General features: G+C 40.5%; 1 protein-coding gene across 1 annotated transcript in view; it reads left to right on the forward strand.

Annotated features, from left to right (window-relative positions):
* Window positions 1–11,799, forward strand: part of METTL25 (methyltransferase like 25) — a 123,535-nt gene extending 111,736 nt beyond the window's left edge. Inside the window, exon 13 of the mRNA XM_060025320.1 lies at window positions 6,303–11,799. The gene's annotated coding sequence lies outside the window, so the exon portion shown is untranslated. The remainder of the gene's footprint in view (window positions 1–6,302) is intronic.
* The last annotated feature ends 9,224 nt before the right edge of the window (window positions 11,800–21,023 follow it).

Genomic DNA, 21,023 nt, shown 5'->3' on the forward strand with positions numbered 1-21,023 from the left:
TAAATCCTTCCTACAACCATGCATTACAAGCCCAAATCCTATAAGAAGTTCCTAAAAACTCTCTCTTACTGAGGCAACCCCCCATTCTCCTGGAGTGCATGCCCCCCGGCTGCGGTCAGCAAAATAAATCTAGTTCGGACTACAGTTTTGTTCTTAGTGCCCTTTGGTTGATGGGCTATAAAAGTTTCTAGATTGTTTCTCTAGGTGGAAGGTGGTGCTAAAGCACACTGAAGAGCAATATTGGGGAGAAAACTAAAAATTCCATTTCAGATATGTTGAGTGCAGGATACTTTTGAGAAATTCAAGGAATATTAAAGAAACACGGGTCTAAAAGGGTCTGTAGAACAAAGGGAAAGCATGGATACAAATGTAGAAGTTATCAACGTATAGATGGAAATTGAAGCTAGAACATGGATGAGATCACTCAGTGCAAAAAGCATAAGGAGAAAAGAATGGAGAAACTAAAACTCCAATATGAAGTTTCTGTAGAGAAGTGTGAACAACAAACGCGGCTGCGAAAGCACATCCAGAGATAAAGCAGAAGGACCAGGAGCAGATCATCATGTGAATCAAGGAAGAGGATATCTCAAGGCCTATGGAGTAACCAATGGTTGGAAGCATTTGAAAGATCCAGTAAGAAGAGAACGGGGAAATTCCCACTGAAGTCCATCATCGACATTTTTTGTGAAAGATTTTTCAGAATTTTGATGGAAGCGGAAGCCAGAATAAATGGTCGTGGGATAAGTATGAGGTAAGCTAAGTGAAGGAAGAAAGAAGGGTCTTCCAGGAGGAGGGACAGAGTGATAGTGCTGTAAATAGTGGTTAAAAGAATGGGTTCTAGAGAGAGACTGACTTCAAATCCCAGTTGTGTGCCTCACTAGCTGTGTGACCTTAGTTAGGTTAGTTAACTTATTTGTGCTTCAGTTTTTCCATCTGTCAACTGGGGGAAAAACAGTAACCACGTGCAGTTATGAGCAGAAAGAGATCAAGTAATAGAGATCCTTGTATATAGTAACGTCTCAATAAGGACAAGCAACAATTATTGCAAAAACATGAGAGAGCATGACTCCATTAGGGGCTTGAAAGTTGTTTAATGTGAATGGTGAGTATGGAGATAAGACCAGACAGCTTGACAGGGTCCTAGGCCTGGAAGCCGTGAATGACATGCCAAAGAGATACATTGCCTCTCAAGGCATAAAAGGTTCATTGAGGGAGTTTAGGAAGAGAGTGATGTGATTATAGTTCTAGTTTAGAAAAATCGCTCTGACTATATAGCCTACAGGATGGATTGGAGTAGAATCAAGCTGAAGGCTAGGGCAGCAGTTAGGACCCCATTTCAAAAACCTAAATGAAAAGAGATAATGCCTTGATTAGGGCAGCGGAAGTAGAAATGGAAAAGTAAAAAGTTAAATCAAGGAGGTAAAATTATCATGACTTGGTTACTGATCCTATATTGTAGGTGAGACAGAATGAAGTCTAGGATACTCACCCTTCACCTCCCCTCAAGTTTCTAGCCTGGGTGACTAGCTAAGTAGCACAGCCATTTACTGAGGAAGAAAGTCTAAGAAGGAACAAAGGTCTAAGGGGTTGCTTATTGTTCAATTTTGGATATGCTGTGTCTGATAATACCCACATGTTGAAGATATCCAATATGCAACCTGGAACCCATAGGAAACTTTGAGCTGAAGATCTATTAATGGTTGTTTAAATCATGACCATTCAAGGGGTTACTGAGGAAGAATATCTAGAAAGAGAAGAGTATTAAAAAAATGTCATTCAGAGAGATTAGGAAAATAACATTAGTTGACAACAGACAAATGCTAAATCTTCTTGGGAATTTCTTAGAAGACGAATGATGGCAACTGCTATAGCCAGCTAACATCCAGCTTCTTTTATTCAACAGTGGAGAATTTACGATGAGACGGGGAGTGGGGACCAGGGGGAAGGCTAACCCCTCTCTCCTCCACTCAGCCTCCCAGCCTCTCCTCACGGTCCATGTGATGTGAGAAAATAAGCATCCGGCACTGGAGAGATTGGCAAGTGGTTCCTTGAGAGTTAACCAAGCTTCAGGGTCGTAGGTGTTTGGTGAATAAGGTGATAGTATACGGTCGTTGGTTTTCTCTAAATAAGGATTTCCAGAAGCCCTCGGTGGAAAGGACCACAACAATGGGGGAATGAGTGAGAAGGGGGAAGAACACAGTAGGTTACATGTAAGAGCATGAGCGGACAAGATGATGGGTGGTGCATGTGTTTTGTCCACTCAGGAAGGATGGCCAGGTGAAGGCATATAGTCCAAGCTTTTGGTATTTCAAACAGAGGCCATGAGAGGCTTCCGATGGTCACTTTCTGTCTCTGTGCGTGATAATTACCTCATCCCAGGCAGTAGATGTTGCACACCAGCCCAAGTCAAACCCTTTGCCTTAACTTGTTGCCTGGTGAGCTCTGCTCACGTTTCACAACCCATCTGAAATATCACCTTCTCAGGAAAAACCAGGACTCTCATTGAGCACATAATGGATATTGGCAGGATATTAAGCAGTTAGTGGGAAAATGATCACACTGAAACAATAATAATAATAACATTGAGCCTTGAGTTGGGAAGCCTATGTTCTCTTCCTGGTTTTGCCACCAAGTATGTGACCCTGGGCAAGTCACTTCACCTCTTCAGGTCTCAGTTCCTTTATTTACATAATGAGAGAGTTTATATAATGAGAGTCAATGAGAGAATTTACATAATGAGAGTCAATAAGTTCTATGATATTTTATAAGTAGCCCATGACACCATGGCCATCGCTAGGTTGAGGGGCAGAATGCAGACTGAGTGGGCTGCCCAGAATGCTGGTAGGGCTGACAGAAACCCCTGCTAATAGATCAGCATTACAGATCATTCCAAAGAAAGCTATACCATAAAGCAAGCCTACTAGCAGCCTGGCTTTCCTTGGTGTGCTGCCCTCAACAGCAGAACCTGCTCAGTCTTAAAGGACCAGGACAGTTACCCTACTTTGGATTCTCTATGGGATCTTTTTAGGTTATCTCAGAATCTGCAGGATCATTCAATTATCAGTTAACTCTTAGGGAGGAGAGAAGTGAAGGAGTGAAGGGAGTGAAGGGGGAAAGACTTTGCGGAGTGGACTTCAGTGCCCTTTGCCAACCTCTTACCTTTCCTACAATTTACCCACATCACTTCTCCTTCCCTCCCTCCCACGGTCTTATTCAAAGGGATCCCTTCTCCTTTTTCTAAGGCTAGTTCTGTTGTTTGTGTTCATAGGTCCAAACCTACTGCTCTAGTACAGAACAAGGGCAAATAACTAAATAATAATCATATGTTTGAGAAGGAAAGGACAACCACCACTAGACTCTGTCCTGTATCAACATCACCGCCCTTCCTTTATATTATAAAGTTTGAGGTAAAGATCCTGATTAAGGGGAAGCCACAGCTCTATGTCTCCAGTTCCTTCCCTCATTCACTGCCAACTCACAGCAACCAGATCCCTCCCCCAATCCCAGCAACTGGCAACCACATCACCAGATCCACAGGATCCTTTCTTGACTATACTACCGTGTCTGCCATTGTTGGGGAACCCCTTCCGTAAACTTTCTAAAACTACAGATGTCATTCAGCCTAAGTAACCACATTTTTTTTCTCTTTGCCCATATCTCCTGTCAAAGGGGTGAACACAGACAGCCATGTTTTATACCCAAGACTCTCAGGACCGCAGGTGATGGGAGCATGAGTACACACCTGGTCAAGGCAACCTAGATCCTTGATGTGACCTGAAGAAAGGTTAGACCTATCAGATTCTCCCTTTCTCAGGAGTTTGAAATAGACAAAAGTATGGGGTGGAAGTTGAAAAGTCATGGTATATAAAGAGATTCTAGGGGCAGTGTTTGACCATGTGAAGCCAAAGTTATGAGGGTCAGAAACTGAATGAGCAGAGAAAGAGGTCATTAGAGAGAAGAGATAAAACCAATACACAGAAACAGGAAGGCCATAAGATTCAGGGAGATGGAGAGAACATCTGACCCCCAAGAGTTGCTTCCCAGAAGCCAAAAGAGCCACTGCTCCTAGACTGTTCTCCTTCCACTATCTGTTCTCTCTCTGCCTTCTTTGAAGCCTTTTCTCTATTTGTGCTTTAAACTCTTAGTCTTTTCCATTGAAGGCTCTGTCCTTGGGCCTTTTTCATTCTACACACTTTCCATGGGACATGGTCCCGGCTTCCAAAAGGACCTGTATCTGATGATGCTCAGATCTGAATTTCTAGGCTATCTCTCTAGGCTACCTCTCTCTCCTGAGCTCTAGACCTGTTTATTCATCTGCCTGATGGACACTGCCACTCCCATGGGCATTCCACCAGCACTTCAAAATCAACATGTCTAAAATTAAACTTCCGGTCAAACCTACTCTTCCGCTAATACTCCTTTTCAGTGAAGTAAACTTTCAGCTGAAAACTATAACCACCCTAGTGGTTATAGTTTATATATATATATATATAGTTTATAGGTTATAACCACTATACCCTCCTTCCAATCCATTGGAACATTAAGTCATGTTCATTCAACCTCCTACCTTTCTCCTCACTACCTCTCCTCTCCAGTCCCACTGCTACTAAGTTCAGAGCCTCATAACTGCCCTTTGGTTTCCTTGGCATGAGTCTCCTACCCCTGCTTATAACTCTTCTATGGCTTTCCAGTTTTCTGACAGGAAAATCCAAACTCTTAAACAGGGCGTCCAAATCTTCCATGATGCTTCACTTGCCTAGTTCATTCGTATAGTCTTTCTCTGCACTCCATCTAACCCCAGTTTCAAATGATCCAGACTTGCTGCAACTCCCACGGCATCTCAAGTGTTGCCTCCATCTGGACTTTGCTCTCACCGATCCTTCTTCCAGGAAGGCTAGCATCCCTTTCTCTTCCTGCCAACACTTTCCTGTGTTCTCCTTCAGTATTTATGAGCCTGCCCCCACATTTAAATACTCTTCTTTTATTATGCCCCAGTGGTACTCTGCACAGATGACTGTGACATTTATCGCGCTTAATTTTAAAATGTTTGTATTCCTCTCTTTGACCTAGAAGGGCAGGAAATCGATCATTTTTACTGTTTGCCCTGTGCCTAGCAGTGAAAGCGTTCAGAGCATGCTGGCGAGGAAAGGAAGGAAATGAATACACTGATCCTCCAGGGGGAAGGAAACTAGCCTATCCTCTGAGAGAATCGAATAATGCCCAGTAAGTGAAGCCATGAAATTTTATGGTCATAATTTAAAATGTCCTTCAAAAAGAAAAGAAACAACAAAAAAAAAACCCTCTCCTACAGAGAGCAAGAAAGAGCACCTTCCTCTTCCTCAGAAAGTATAATATCACTTCAGCACCTGGAAGCAGGAACCCCTCAAAGATAGGCAGCCTGTTTCCCATAAGGATAACTGAGCAAGATGAAGGAATTTCCTCAAGTAAACAGAAACCCTCAAAAATATAAAGATTTTTCATCTACACCCCTATCTTACCAAGATGCGTGGGTGGAATTTGCTCCATTTAGACCCTGGTAAACAAAGTGAAAAATGGAGCCCATCACAAAGGAATGGTCCCAGTGCCCCAGCAGACACAGGCAGGAAAGGCTCTGTCCCAGCTGCCAACAGTGCTGGAGAGTCAGTTGGTCCCTCACTAGCTGAGCAGCCTCTGCTGCTGGCCAGCTGAAGAAAGGCTTGAGGGAATGTCTCTTCATAATTAATCCAGGTGGGAGAAGACCTCTACCCCTCTAGACTGGGTCCCGTGGGCTGAAGTGTTGAAGGAGAAACTGGGATGGTGAGTCTGTCCACAGGTGTCCCTCCCATTTGTACCATGGTATCTAAGCACGCTCTCAGGTACCACTCACTAGTCCAGGAGGGAAGGAACCGACTGAAGCCAAGGATGCACACTGAGAGAGCTCTTGGGTGGAAGAGGCGCTGAGGAAGGCACAAGAAGTGGGGAGGGGCCCTTCCGGAAGGGCTGCGTCAGCCAAGGGCTTTGCACCTAGTAACTTCTGTGGGGGGAAGAGGGAGCCTGAGAGAAAGAACTTTCGCCTGCCGGGATAAAATAGTAAATGCAAGCTGAATATTCTCATCAAGAGTGGGAAGCCGCTTGACTTCTGCATGCTGAGAAGGATTGTCTTCCGGACACATCCGGGGGAGTTGGAAGGCAGGCCATGCATATTTCCCCCGTTGGCCATTCCTCTGCCCCAAGGCTGCAGGCAGAGGTAAGTTTCATGCTTGCACAGGTTTCCTCTGTGTGAGTCTCTTCCCATTTCTGGTTAATGCTTTCTTGTTCTCTAGGTTTCCTCATATGTGTCAATTCCTGTGAGAAGCAGTGGCTGATATTCTGCCCACACTTCCACCGCCACCCAGGCGAGGAGTAAGAACATCATCTAGGTGGCTGCCATGTGGAGAGCACATGAACAGTACGTTACCAGGCCTACTTCCTTATCTGCCTGCAATTCTGGGCCGAAATGACTCAAAGGCAGGAACCGTGAGAAACACCACTGAATCTCCAGATTCTGACATGGAGCATTGTTCAGTCTCACATGTTTAATTAAGGTTTATTGAACCTTTATAATACAAAATATGTTATATATCATAATTGTATATGGTATAAGATGAAATAACCCAAAGCTTGTAATATTGCAGTGTTCTAAACTGAAGCATAAAAGACGCTCTGAATGGACCTCTCAGGCTGGACGACAGCCTAAGCAGTAAGTCTATGAAATGGGAATACAGAGGGCAGAGCTAAACCATTTCTGTGCCAGAGACCCCTTGGGCCCCTTCTCAAGCAATGTTTTTTAACATATAGTAAAATACATCATTTGACAAAGGAAGCAAATCATATAGAGATAGTTAACAACAGAGCTTTTAAAAATGATAATTTAGTAATATGTGTGTTTATTACTCATTAAATAACAAGATCAAGTAGCAGTTCTAAAAACTACTATGGGGACTTCCCCGGTTGTCCAGTGGTTAAGAATCTGCCTTCCAATGCAGGGGACGTGGGTTCGATCCCTGGTCAGGGAACTAAGATTCCACGTGCCACAGGGCAACTAAGCCCACATGCCACAACTAGAGAGCCTACGTGCCGTAACTACAGAGCCCACGTGCTGTAACTACAGAGCCCACATGCTCTGGAGCCCACTCAGTCACCACAACTAGAGAGAAGCCCGCACGCCAGAATGAAGAGCCTGCGTGCTGTAATGAATGATCCCATGTGCCGCAACTAAGACCCAACACAGCCAAAAACAAATAAATAAATATTTTAAAATAAATAATAAAAACTACTATGATTTTGAAGTAACAATAGATGTGAGCAATATTTGAAGATATTGGCCATAGCTGTAATGTGACATGAAAATATCTGCACCTTCTATTGGCAAGAGCTTCAGGTACTGCCAGTCATACTGAGGTTTTTTGTCCACGTTTATAATAGAAGGAAACACTGACTTTCAATCAGAGGTTAGTGAAAATAAAGAAATAGGTTGTCTCCAAGATCCACGATCATGGATGCCCTGAATTCTATCTGTGGATTCCCTGGGTTCAGTATACCCTCTACCTGTAGAACACAGGAAAACAGACCACCTAAAATAACAACTATGAATAGCAATTCTTCCATATTTAGAGGAATGATATCTCCCCAAATCAGTGTAAGCCTCCACCTACACTATATGATAAACAACTATTTCAGGAGTACTTAGGTTTATGAAGGATATCAGTATTCCTTTATATATTTAAAATGTAAAATTTTGTAAGGCTTACTATAAAATTATAGTAATCAAGAGTGTGATATTTGTTTAAAGACAGTTAAATAGGTGAATGGAACAAACTAATGAGTTAAGAAATAGGCCCACATATACATAGGTGGTTGATTTTCAACAGAGGTGTCAAAGCTATTCAAGGGGGAAAACACTCATTTCAACAAGTGGTGCTAACAAATAATTAGGTATCAAAATGAAAAAAAAAAATCTCGACCCTTACCACGTATCACATACAAAAGGTTACTTGAAATGGATTTTAGATCTAAATGTAAGAGAAAACTAAAAACCTAGAATAGAATGTAGGAGAAAATACTTTAGTTAAGGAACGGTTCCTTAGGACACAAAAAAACAAACCATAAGCAAAACATCTGACAAATTGGTCTTCATCAAATTTAAAATGTCTGCTCTTGAAAAGACACTTAAGAAAATGAAAAGCAGGATACAGATCGGTAAGAAATATTTGCAAAGCACGTTCCTGATAAAGAGCTTATCGGCAGAATATGTAAATATTAAAACAAAAACTCAGCAAAAAGAGAGGCAAAAGATTTGCACAAATATTTCACCAAAGAAGATATGCAAACAGCAATGAACACATGTAAAACTATTCAACATGATTAATCAACAGGAAAAGATGAATTAAAAGGAGATAATCACTACACACCCATTAGAATGGCTAAAATTAAAAGGATTGATAATACTAACTGTTGGAGACAATGTAGAACAACCCGAGCTTTAAAGATTGCTGATGGAGATGCAAATGATACGGTTATTTTGGAGAACAAATTTTCGGAGAACAGATTTTTATAAAGTTAAACATACCATATGACCCAACAATTCCATAGATGTTTCCCTAGGAGAAATGAAAACAGAGGTCCATACAGCAAATGTTAATTGTTGCTTTATCCATAGTAGTCAAAAATCCATCAACAGCAGAATAGATAAAAATATTGTGGTACATTCATACAATGGAGTACTTCTCAGCAACAGCTAGCAGTGAACTGCTGGTACCAGCAACAACATGGATGAATTTCAAAAGCATTACAGTAAGTGGCTAAGCAAAATAAGTTAGACACCTGCTGTACATGCTGTATTTATATGTCATTTGTACAACATTCTAGAAAAGTCAAAACTGTAGAAACAGAAAACGGATCAGTCACTGGTTGCCACTGGGCTGTGGGTGAAGGGAAGAATTGCCTACAAAGGGGCATAAGGGAACTTTCTGGGGTGATGAAAATATCCCATATGTTAATTTGGGTGGTGAACACACAACTTGCGTGTGTGTCAAAATTTATTGAACTGCACTTTAAAAGGGTGAATATTATTGCATGTGACTTGTATCTCAATAAAACCCGACTTTTAAAAAATTCTAAAGTTTTATCAAAGAGAAATGATAAATGATATTTTGTTACTAGAGCTAAATTGTCATGTTAAAGAATCCAAAATCAGGATTTTCCACCCAAAATGAAAGGCACCTGTCCGTACTCTAAATACAGAGAGGAACAGATGTATTGGCTCAGTATCTTATTGGTTTTGTATGCCATTTGGAAATTGGATTGTTTTGACAAATTACTTGCTAGCCAGGAAAAGCATTAAGGGATTATTTGTCCACTGTGATTTCAGATTTTCCCTAATGATAAAATCATTTGAAATAAGAGGGCAGCCAAAGTAGTTTTACTCAGGGAGATATTATTTCATACATAGACATGTCAGAAACAGCATAAGCAAGAAAAGGAGATTACTCCAATTTTTATTTTAACTTCAAGTGTTATAAATAACAGCAGCAAACAATTTCAATGCTAAATAGCACAAAATTCAGATTTCCTTTTAAGAGCTTCTCAACTTAAAGACTTGAAATCATTTATTAATGTGGGTGTTGTAAACTTCACGTTGCAATTTGAATCTTTACTTCTCAATCCATTTTTTTAATAAGTTTATTTATTTTACTTTTGGCTGTGTTGGGTCTTCATTGCTGCGGGCAGGCTTTCTCTAGTTGCAGCAGGCGGGGGCTACTCTTCATTGCAGTGCACGTGCTTCTCATTGCGGTGGCTTCTCTGGTTGTGGAGCACAGGCTCTAGGTACATGGACTTCAGTAGTTGCAGCACATGGGCTCAGTAGTTGTGGCTAACGAGCTCTGGAGCACAGGCTCAGTAGTTGTGGCGCATGGTCTTAGTTGCTCTGCGGCATGTGGGATCTTCCCAGACCAGGGATCGAACCTGTGTCCGCTGCATTGGCAGGCAGATTCTTAACCATTGTGCCACTAGGGAAGCCCTCAATCCACCTTAATACCTACTTTAATGCTATTTGAGGATACCATCAGATTATATATCGTTGATTTTACTTGTTTATGGGCTCTAATGTCTTCCTACTGTTCTACAGAACGTTTTACTTTAATACAATTCTATGTATTTCAAGAATTTCTTTGCAGATAAGTGGTGTGTCCTTCAATAAAGCAAAGAAAAACTTTAAAATCTTCATTAAAGCAATATTCTTCATTTATTTGTTCATAGAACATTAACATTATCTTCCTTATCTAGAAGAGCTTTTTTCTCAACTACAGTTCATAGGATGAAGACCCACCACTTATTTTAAATGAGCTTCTGTGTAAATATCAAATTAAATGAATTAATATTTACCTTTGTGCTTTTTAAAAGTATTGTCATAACATTGGTTGTTTTAATGCACTAGCGGTAGATAGTTTAGTTTATTTTTATATTCTATGGTTTTTTTTTGCCAGAAAGACTTACTAAACTGCTAGATTAGTGCATATTTTTATATTTTTCTGCAGATATACTTGATCTCTGAGTAATTATTTGCTGTATTCACGTGAGGTTTATTCTTTTGTATCTCTAGGTCTGCTGCCATCTAACACACTAGCTGCTAGCCACGTGGGATTATTTAAATCAGTTAAAATGAAATGAAATAAAATTAAAAATTCAGTTCCGTGCTCACACCAGACAAATTTCATGTGCTCACCAGCCACATGTGGTCCGTGGCTATCCTATGGAGCATTCCCATCATCACAACAGTTCTAGTGAACGGCGCTGGTCCAGATCAGGGTCAGAAAACTTTCTTCTCGTAGGGCCGGATAGTAAATATTGTAGAGTTTATGAGCCAACAGGCAAAACCGGGGTTACTGTTTAGGCACTTATATAACCATTTGAAAAGTAGATTTATTTTAAAATGGAAAAAACCTTCTTAACTTGCAGGTGGTGAAAAGCAGGCAGTGGGCTGGAGTTGAGCCATAGTTTGCCCAGCACTGGTGCCAGTCATTCAGTCCTTTATCCATTAAGAACATCTTTTTTGAACAGATCTATGTTTTAAGTGCTGGACTAAATATTAAGTTTAGCATAGTGAACAAGAAACATAGTCTCAGCTCTCAAGGAGTCCAGAACGTTAACAGGAAAGGCGCTACAACAAAAATTACACAATTAATTAGTCAATTATTATAATTTAACAAATAAAATGAAGGAGCTAAACAGGATTTTATGAAAGCAAGTAACAGGGGAACCTAAACTGGTGTAAAAGATTGAGTTGATTCTAAAAATTATCTGCAGCTAACATTATAGTTTTAATGTATAGCAACTATTTAGACTTTCCAGCTGACCCATGTGAAGAAAGCACTGTAAAAATTAATAAATCTAGATAATATTTCTAAGTGGGCTGATGTTCAAATATATTAATTCTTACATACCATCTGTTTTATATGTGAATGATAGAAATTATATTTGCTAATATCACATTTACTGATGTTTGGTATTTTATTTTCCTCTACTAGCATCTTTTATTAGAATAAAAGTGTATAAATTAAATGCTTCCTTGTAACTAGAAAAACTTGCCATGGACTAACTCCCCAAATGGCCCCAATTTTCTATTAATTCTTTATATCAAAATTCAAATTGAACCCGTTGTTAAAGAAAACAATGTGATGCATATAAACCTAGGCTACTTTGACAGATTTTTTTTAGAACATATGACTTCTTTTCATTTATGAGAACTCAGTATACATAATCAGCACAACAAAACAAAATAAAAATATCCACTATACTGTCTTCCCCGTATAATGGCAGTGTTTCTCAAGATTATATTTGATTTTCTGAGGTCTTTATGGCACTTTGCAGCTCTTTTAAATGTGGCCTTTTTTATGGTGGTGTCAAGAGCTTGCTGTAAATCTAAATATTTAATCACTGAGCACGTGAGAGAGAGTTGAGTGAGCAGAAGCCATTCTAAATTGAGCACACACCTTGAATGACAAATAGGCCAAACTGAAATTGTTTATAGATTAAATCATGTGCCTTATATCTGCTTTGTTTCAATAAATAAACCCCAAACTTAAATGCAGCTGATTATACGTCAAGATGAGGACAAAGGGGATAAAATATTTCCTAAAACTCCATTTTCATGACATGGAGTTTAATTCTTCAATTTCACTGAAATTAACAGATCCTGCTGACTCAGTTTTAAGCTGTTCTTTTATGATGACAAATGATGTACAGCAAGAAACTAGAATTTGACCTTCCCTTCGCAGCTTCTTAGAACAGTGCATATTAGGATAATGCCAAGAATAGTGGAGTTTAAAAACAAATTTAAAAATCGTGACTGAATCCATCAAGAAAAGATTCCATATGTGACTCACTAGCTGCAGGGCTGCTTTTCTCTCACCTTTGCACAGTTTCAGCGCAGAGCTGCTCTGTTATTCTGTAACGCACTTCATGCAAAAATTAAGGATTCTGGCTCCCTCAAGGCAAATGTCCTCAACTCATGTTTACTGAGTAAGAAGAAGAGTCATATCTATTTAACTCAGAGTGTTGAAGGCCTAGCACAGAAATCAGGTCTTAATGTCATCGGGGATGGAGTCAAATTGACAACTGGCACACATTTTCCTCGTGAACCATGGAACTTCTAGGCACCCAATGGTAAATCTGTAGATGAGCTCCCCCTGTGCTTCCATCTGAGGTTCCTTCAGTCTCCAGGAAGGAGCTTCGCTCTGGTTCACTACACAGCACCATCACTGCTGAACCCGGTGCCCTTCTGCTGGTTCCCGTTTGCTTGAACTTTTGACACAGGAATTGGTGCTGGTGCAGAGGTAGACGGGCATCATAATCGGCTGCTGGAGTCATAGGAGGTGATGAAGTAGGAGGAATCGGCTGTCTCAGATCTGCTCCACCCTTCATTTCTGTATAGAATCTGTGTCAGCTGGATCCCGATGTCCCAATCCTGATTCTTGAGATCTCAACCATATCAAAACGTCTTTGGGCACAACTCAGGTTCTCTACTTGCATTTCAAATGTTCCACTGTTATCATCTATCTCTGAGACCCTCCATGTTTCCCTTTGATTCCTCTAGCCCCAGAAGAAAGCTGAAAGATTTGCTAGGATCTCTTTCCCCCAGTAGAAGCTCTCTGGCTCAGCCAAGATCAATGCTCAGACCTTAAAGAAAATGATGGCCAACAGCTGCCAGCTTATTTCAGGAAGTGATTGTCCTCTTTCTGGAATTTTTGTTTATGCCATTTCCTTACTTTCTGATATCTTTTAAAATATGTGCTTTTTTTTTTGTAGTTTATTTGCCCTTTTTTTGGTGGTTGCAGTAAAAGTGTTGGTTTGCTGTGACCTACTACATCCTGCCCAAAAGCAGACCTATTCAAGTTACTTTTAAGATGCTGGTATATGTCTACTCGACCTCATTAACACCTCTGTTCTGTACAGCAAAGGGGAAACCTGTGACAAGGTAGCTTCTTTGGTGAGGGGTTAGAAATGAGTATAAAAGTATGCTTTAGGGCTTCCCTGGTGGCGCAGTGGTTGAGGGTCCGCCTGTCGATGCAGGGGACGCGGGTTCGTGCCCCGGTCCGGGAGGATCGCACGTGCCGCGGACCGGCTGGGCCCGGAGCCATGGCCGCTGAGCCTGCGCGTCCGGAGCCTGTGCTCCGCAACGGGAGAGGCCACAGTAGTGAGAGGCCCGCGTACCACAAAAAATATATATATATATGCTTTATAGAGTCTGGAAACAAACTCTAATCCTTTTCATTGGTATATATTTTAAAAGATACAACCAAGAGACATAAAACTTCAAAAAAATCAAAAACACACAAAAGAGCCAAAGTTGGGCGTTGTCCAATTACAGTGACCTATCTTTTTTAACACAGGAATTCCTAATGTCTATTTAAATATAATTAATATATTGTATTAATATATTTTATTATATATATTTTTATTAATAGAATGTTTAGGAACTCACTTCCCACACTCATTTCTGTCCTTTCACACTTGGAGTAGCAGACTGTCAACTGAGGAAAAGATGGAAGTATGTTACCTGTGTTCACACATCCCCATCTGTCCCCTGACATATACATACACCACCCACACGTGCATACACAGATGGCACTAATGGCAAGTAAATTTTATCAGCCTACCCTATTCTGTTGTTTGCTTAAAGGGCACAGATTAATACTCTTACCAGTTCTGTGGGTTTTTTTTTCAAGTAAGCTTTTTATTTTGGAATAATTTTAGGTTTACAGAAAAGTTGCAAAAATGAAGTTCCCGTATACCTCTCACCCAGTTTCCTCTAATGTTAATATCTTACATTCAGACCATGCATTTGTCAAAACCAAGAAGCCAACATTGGCACATTAGTATTAACTCCAGACTTTATTCAGATTTCAGTAGTTTTCCACTAATATCTTTTTGTTTCATGATCTAATCCAAGATACCATATTGTGTTAAGTGTTTTGTGATTGTTTTTTCAATTGATGTTTTGTAAAGTTTCGCATTTTCTTAATTCAGTGTCCTGTTTGTGCTTCTATATAATCCTTTAGTTTTCATTTGGGAATTGTTTTGAGTGCCAAAGTGTCATGTTTTTCATACTCCAAACTCCTAGGTAGGCCTCTGAAGACAATTTGTCCTTTATTTATGACACTATATATTAAAGTAACTGAAAATATTCAAAATAATGCTTACTTTGTGCAGAGTCCATGAACTCCAACTGGAACACATAAACGTCAAATTTGAGCAATAAATTTTGATTGATTTTGAAATTCCATTTAAGGCACTATTTTTCTGTGTAGAATCTCATGGAAAATATTTTAAAATATTGTTTTATAAAAAATTGTTTCCTATGGGATCTGAAAGTTCTTTAGATAGATTTTTCATAGAATGTCTAAACGATTTAAATACCATTTCAGATTGTCAGAGTGACGGATGTTTTTAAATTATTTTATTAACAGTGATTTATCACTCAAGTTTCCAGTACTCTGAACATCATTTTTTTTGCTTCAACTGAACAACTGGCATTTTTCTGTTTTGTTCTTTTCCTTGTTGTGTACTCTACTCTGGAGCACTTTCAAATTTCAAAAAAGAGCTTTTATTTGGGGGCCATCAGTGAATGGGCATGAGCCATTGTATTCAATGAAATAAGCATTGTGTGATTGAAGAATAACTAAGGGGATGGATCATGGTTCCATTAAAAGTACCAAGATACTCCTGGAAAAGCTATGAAAATATGCTCTTCCATTAAGGAAAAGCACTTATCAATGCTGCCAGTCCTGGTAAAGATTGTCTACTAACATAAAGCAGACATTTCTTGTAACATACATAAGGAGGGCATTAGGCTTGATCACAGCATAAGTATCTGACAGGTAGGACTCGGACATCTGAAGGTAACTTTGTAGCTCTCATCAACTACAGTTGACTGCAAAACTTGGCACCAGTTCAAGGGGGCAGCCATGCTCTGATTAAAGGTCTGGGCCTACAGATCCGTTTGGAAAGGTTTCGCATTAAGATGATTTAGCCTAAAGAGAAAATTACTAAAGCATGGGTCCCACACTGGTGACTTGCAATCTTATTTTGTTTGGCCCAGACAGTGTGTTTTCTCTGTTTGTTTTTAATATTTGAATTAATTGCTGAACTCTGAAATGTTGGGAGGTCACACTACCAAAATCTGGATTGCCCTCATTTCTACATGTCAGTAAGAAGCTAGAGGTGACGAGCAGGCCCTTTCTCGATGGGGCACTTCCTCTCCATCCACACACAGTCCTCACCACACGTGATTGTCTCCTAGCCCTTCAGCTGCCAGTTACCATCACTCCTCACACAGCTGTTTTCCTGTGATGAAAAGGCTCTGTTTCCACGGTGCTCTTCAAAGTAAGAAAAACAGCTGTGTTTGAGAAGGCAGCGTTCCTCATTCAGCGATGCTCCCAACCGGCCCTGAGGATATTTGACCTTGTGACCCTGGGTAAAAAGGTGAGGTCATGTTCACCAGAAGGTAACATCCCACTACCCTGACTTTCAAACTGGAATTGAGATATGAGTCCAAACATGGTGATTTTTACCTTTAAATGACTTTTCCCTTATCGCCTGCAGTAATGGCATAGTGGTTTTATGCCCAGACACTGCAGCTAGACTACCTCGGTTCAAATTCCCACTCTGCTACTTATAATAACGTACGCTTAGGCCAGTAACTTAACCTCTCCATTCCTCAGTTTCCTCAACTATAGAAGGAGGAAAAAGATAGCACCTACATCACAGAGCTGTTGCAAGGATTCCATGAGCCAGTGTGTGGGAGCACTGGAACCAGAGCCCGGTTCGTGTAATGTGGCATTAGGATTAGCTGGTGCAGTTGTACTCACTTTCTGACTGTGCTAACGTGTAACTTATTATACGTGGCTCACATTGCCTCCTAAGTTATAACTCATCCTGGTGTCTGATCTCCACCCACGCTCTGCACCTCCAGGGGTCTGTGCCAGCTCTAGGGTTTGGCGGTGCATTTGCATTTGGAAGGAGGTAAATAAGACAGTGAATAAAATACATTCAGAAATGATAGGGACCTTAGAGACCACCTAGTCCAAGGGCTGGCAGACTTTTCCTATAGAGGGCCAGATTGTAAATATTTTGGCTTTGTGGCCAGATGGTTTCTGTGGCAACTACTCAACTCTGCTGTTGTAGCCCAAAAACCGCCATAGATACAGAATGTATGGGTGTGGCTGTGTTCCAATAACTTTATTTATGGACACTGAAATTTGAATTGCACTTACTTTTCACATATCATGAAATATTCTTCTTTTGATTGTTTTTCAACCATTTAAAAATGTAAAAACCATTCTTAACTCACAGACCATAAAAAACAGGTGGAAGGCTGAATTTGGCTGACCCCCAGTCTAGTCCCAAACTTACAAACTCCAATGCTTTCACCTGGGAATTTTTGGTTGAAATGTGAAGGTACCAGGCCCCCACTCCAAACCCACTAAATAAAAATCTCCAGGTGGTGGGCAGTGGAATCTTTACTGTGAACATGTGTGTGATCCCCACCAGTGTGCCTCTAGGAACCATACTTTGAGAAACTACCCACGGCCTTCCAATGAATATGGAGACTTCATGGCCCTCTTCATAGATCTAGAAATGATTTACAGAGGTTGAATACAACAAGCACCACATTGCAAAAGTGAATGGGATCACTTGTGACCTAAATTATTTAAATGTATTCCTTACATTCTTTTATTTTTTTTTTTCAGAGTCTCCTTTTCACAAAGGTCATTATTTCCTTTTACTGTGTTGGAAGGATGTGGTATCATCTTGAAATTACCCTAAAATCACTGCACATTAGAGAAATCTCATTTTGTGTTTTTTGTCAATGTAAGAACATGTGCATGTTTATTGACATCCTTTGTGGTGACAAAAGAAGAAATCTGAAAAAAATTTAAATGGTCTAGGGAATAAAATCTGGTGATGCTTACTTGAAATTTTATGCCACTATGTAAAGAATGTGGGTTTTTTTTGGTTTGTTTTTTTTTTTTTTTTTTTTTGCGGTATGCGGGCCTCTCACTGTTGTGGCCTCTCCTGTTGCGGAGCACAGGCTCCGGACGCGCAGGCTCAGTGGCCATGGCTCACGGGCCCAGCCGCTCCGCGGCATGTGGGATCTTCCCAGACCAGGGCACGAACCTTTGTCCCCTGCATCGGCAGGTGGACTCTCAACCACTGCACCACCAGGGAAGCCCTAAAGAAGGTGTTTGAGCTCACATCCCTGGAGGAGGGATGTTAATCACATACAAAAAAAAAAAAAAAAGCAAGAGACAGTAATGTGTACAATATGATTCCACTTTCATTAAAAAAGGAAATACACTGAAGACACTGGTTACCTCAGACAGATAAGAATAGAGGGGGAAATGGAGGATGAAGGACACAACTTTTTCTTTAAACATATCTTTATCGTTTGACTTTTTGTAGGAATAATTTTAAAATAGAAAAAATTTTAAGTGAAAATTGGAAACAAAATTTTGAATAACCTTGATAGCCTGTTTGTTTGGGACAGGAAGCCATTTCCCTGATGAGAAAGAGAGGTCTGCTTCTGAAAGTCACCAACTTGGACAAAGTGGAAAATTTTAATTTATAATGTGAATCTGGCTGCAAAATCACACAGTTATCATCTTCTTTTCCCAACTTAGGTCAGCAGTTCAAGAGATCCTTTGATGTGGAATTCCATGATATAAATCTCATCTACAGTCAGGTAGAACCCTGACTTTGAACAAACCCCTGCTTTGATTAAACAAGAAAGAGGCAACCCATTCTGTTTTTCTGGTCTTTACTTTTAATAGAATATAATTTTAATACTTTTAATAGAGTATAATTTTAATAAGAAGTCTGTGGTTTGTTGCATTACAGAAAGTTTCTTAGAAAAGTAATCTATCTAAATAATTGCTAATTACACAGCTCTTGTTAGACTTCCACTTTGCCCTGCTATTTTTTCAGCAACAGATTTCTTAAGAATTGTGGAAAGCACTGTTATCAAATGCTAGTCTAAATTATTCCATCTCATTTGGACACAGCTGTCATTTCCATATAATTATATTTGAGCATTAGATAACTAATGCTTTCTGAAGTCGAGAGAAAAATAGATGAATCTAATAAATCTATAAAGGAATTCCAAATTAAATATACTCAAGTTCAAAGTGAAAATTACAAGACAAAAAGGGGAACTTCTTTTTTTAATTGCAACTTATCCATTTGTTCACATGCCATTTATTGAGTGTTCACTATGTCAGGACCTGTGCTAGTAAATTTATATGTGCTATCACTCAAAGGGAACAGCTCAGAAGAGTTAAGTAACATGCAGTCACACGCTAATAAAGGCACAAGCAGTGATTTAACACAGGTATGTATGTACGGACCTGATATTTAACAAACATCATGGTAGCTCGGTGCCGGGCACTGTTCTAGGTAGTTTATGAATATTAATGTATCAAATCCTCATCATAATTCCAGAGGTAGGGACTTTTTGTCCATACCACTTATAGGTGAGTTCACACACCCAGAGGGAGGCTAAGTGAATGACGGAGCTGGAGCTCAAACCCAGCCCAGACCCCAGAGGCCATGCTCTAAACCTCCCCACTAGATGGCCTCGTCTGTCCTACAGGCTTTGTTGCCCTCTGCACTGGTCTGCTTAGGAAGGCAGACAGACTCATAAGGGCAGAAATGGAGTGAGTTGAGTGCTGAAGTCAATAGCAGTGGCCCTGTAGCATTTGGAACTCTGTCATATGAAGTGACTGAAAACCCAACCCAATGCCTTCAGAACAAAAGGAGGAGAGGGAATTTATTGTGTCATGCTTTGGACTGAATTTTATCCCCCCAAAGCTCCTAATGCGGAGACCCTAACACCCAATGTGACTGTATTTGGAGATAGGGCTTATAATTATAAAAAGAGGTAAGTAAGGTTAAATGAGATCATAAAGGTAGGGCTCTGGTATCATAGGATTAGTGTCCTTAAAATAAGAGACACCAGAGACCTTTCTCTTTCTCTCCCTCCCTCTTCTCCCCCTTCCCCTACCCCCTTCTCCTCCTCCTTCTTCTTTCCCTCCCTCTCTCTCTCTCTCACTCTCTCTCACACACACACACACATGCAGACACCAGCATAGAGACTGCCTGTAAACCAAGAGCAGAGGCCTTCAGGTGAAACCTACTTTGCTGGCACCTTGATCTTGGATTTCCCAGCCTCCATAACCATAAGAAATAAACTTCTATTGTTTAAGTCACCTAGTGTATGGTATTTTGTTATGGCAGCCTGAGCAGACTAAGACACATTATGGCTCTGAAAAGTCCTAGGGCTAATCTAGTTCAGATACAGATGGATTCAGGGGCTCAAATACTAATATAATACTCTAGCTTTTTCTCTCTTGCTCTCTCACTCTCTCTTGCTGTCCCTCTGTCCCTTTCGCCCACTCTTGTTCTTCTTTCCTCTGAATTGATTTCATTCTTAGCTCAGCATCCTCTACATGCCCCCACCCCTCAAGCTGACTGAGCAATTCTAGGTCACTAGCTGATCCTAATGATTCTGACGCATGATCCTAATGAAATCCCAGGGGGAAGAATGCATCTCTTCACCCACAGTTCTAAACAGAAGGGTTGCAATCAAGCCTTACAGGGTTTGCTTGGGTCAGATACTGATCCCTGCACCAATCACTATGGATTGGCTAAGCCTGAGTTACATATCTCCCCGCCGGAGCAGGCAGCCTGGGGTCAGCCCCTTTCGAACTATTGGCTGTGCGTGAAGGAGCGTGTCTCCCCGGGAGGAAATCAGGATGGCGGCACCAGGAGAGAGAAGGGACGCCAGGCCAGCAATGCCAGTAAGTCCACCACAGTGTTTGTTATTAACCTTCTACTAGCTCACTAATTGTCAACAGAGTCTGTGCAGTGAAATGACTTGGGGTTTGTAAAAACTAGATGCCAGAGGCTTACCTTCAGCAATTCAGATTAGATGCTTTGTTCAGAAGCCTTTTGAGGATGTATGGACCAGAGGCTCTGGTCTGAGATACTCTTCTTTTTTGTTTGGTAACAATGCTGAGATTCAGTCTTTTCAGATACAACTTATTGGAAACTAACAAGAATGTTATGATTAAACATGTATTTGGTCTTTGTCCTTGTTTCTGTCACAAAGCTTCTAAAACTCTTGAATTTCCTAAGTGATAAGGGTGATAAAGGTGTCTTAATATACCTAACAAACCCCTCTCAACCACACCTGAGTTTATGTCAATTAGGTAAATTTTGTAAGCACTTAAGGATGGTGCTGGTTGCCAGGGGAACCAACCCAGTGATTAAAGGGTTGGAGATTTCAATCCCACCCCACCTCTGGGGAGGAGAGAGGGACTGGAGGTTGAATCAATCACCAGTGGTCAGTGATTTAATCAATCACACATATGTAATAAAGCCTTCATAAAAACTGTAAAGGACAGCGTTTGGAGAGCTTCCAGGTTGGTGAACACGTGGAGGCTGGGAGA

Source organism: Delphinus delphis, chromosome 11 (assembly GCF_949987515.2).
Source record: "Delphinus delphis chromosome 11, mDelDel1.2, whole genome shotgun sequence".
Lineage (NCBI taxonomy): Eukaryota > Metazoa > Chordata > Mammalia > Artiodactyla > Delphinidae > Delphinus > Delphinus delphis.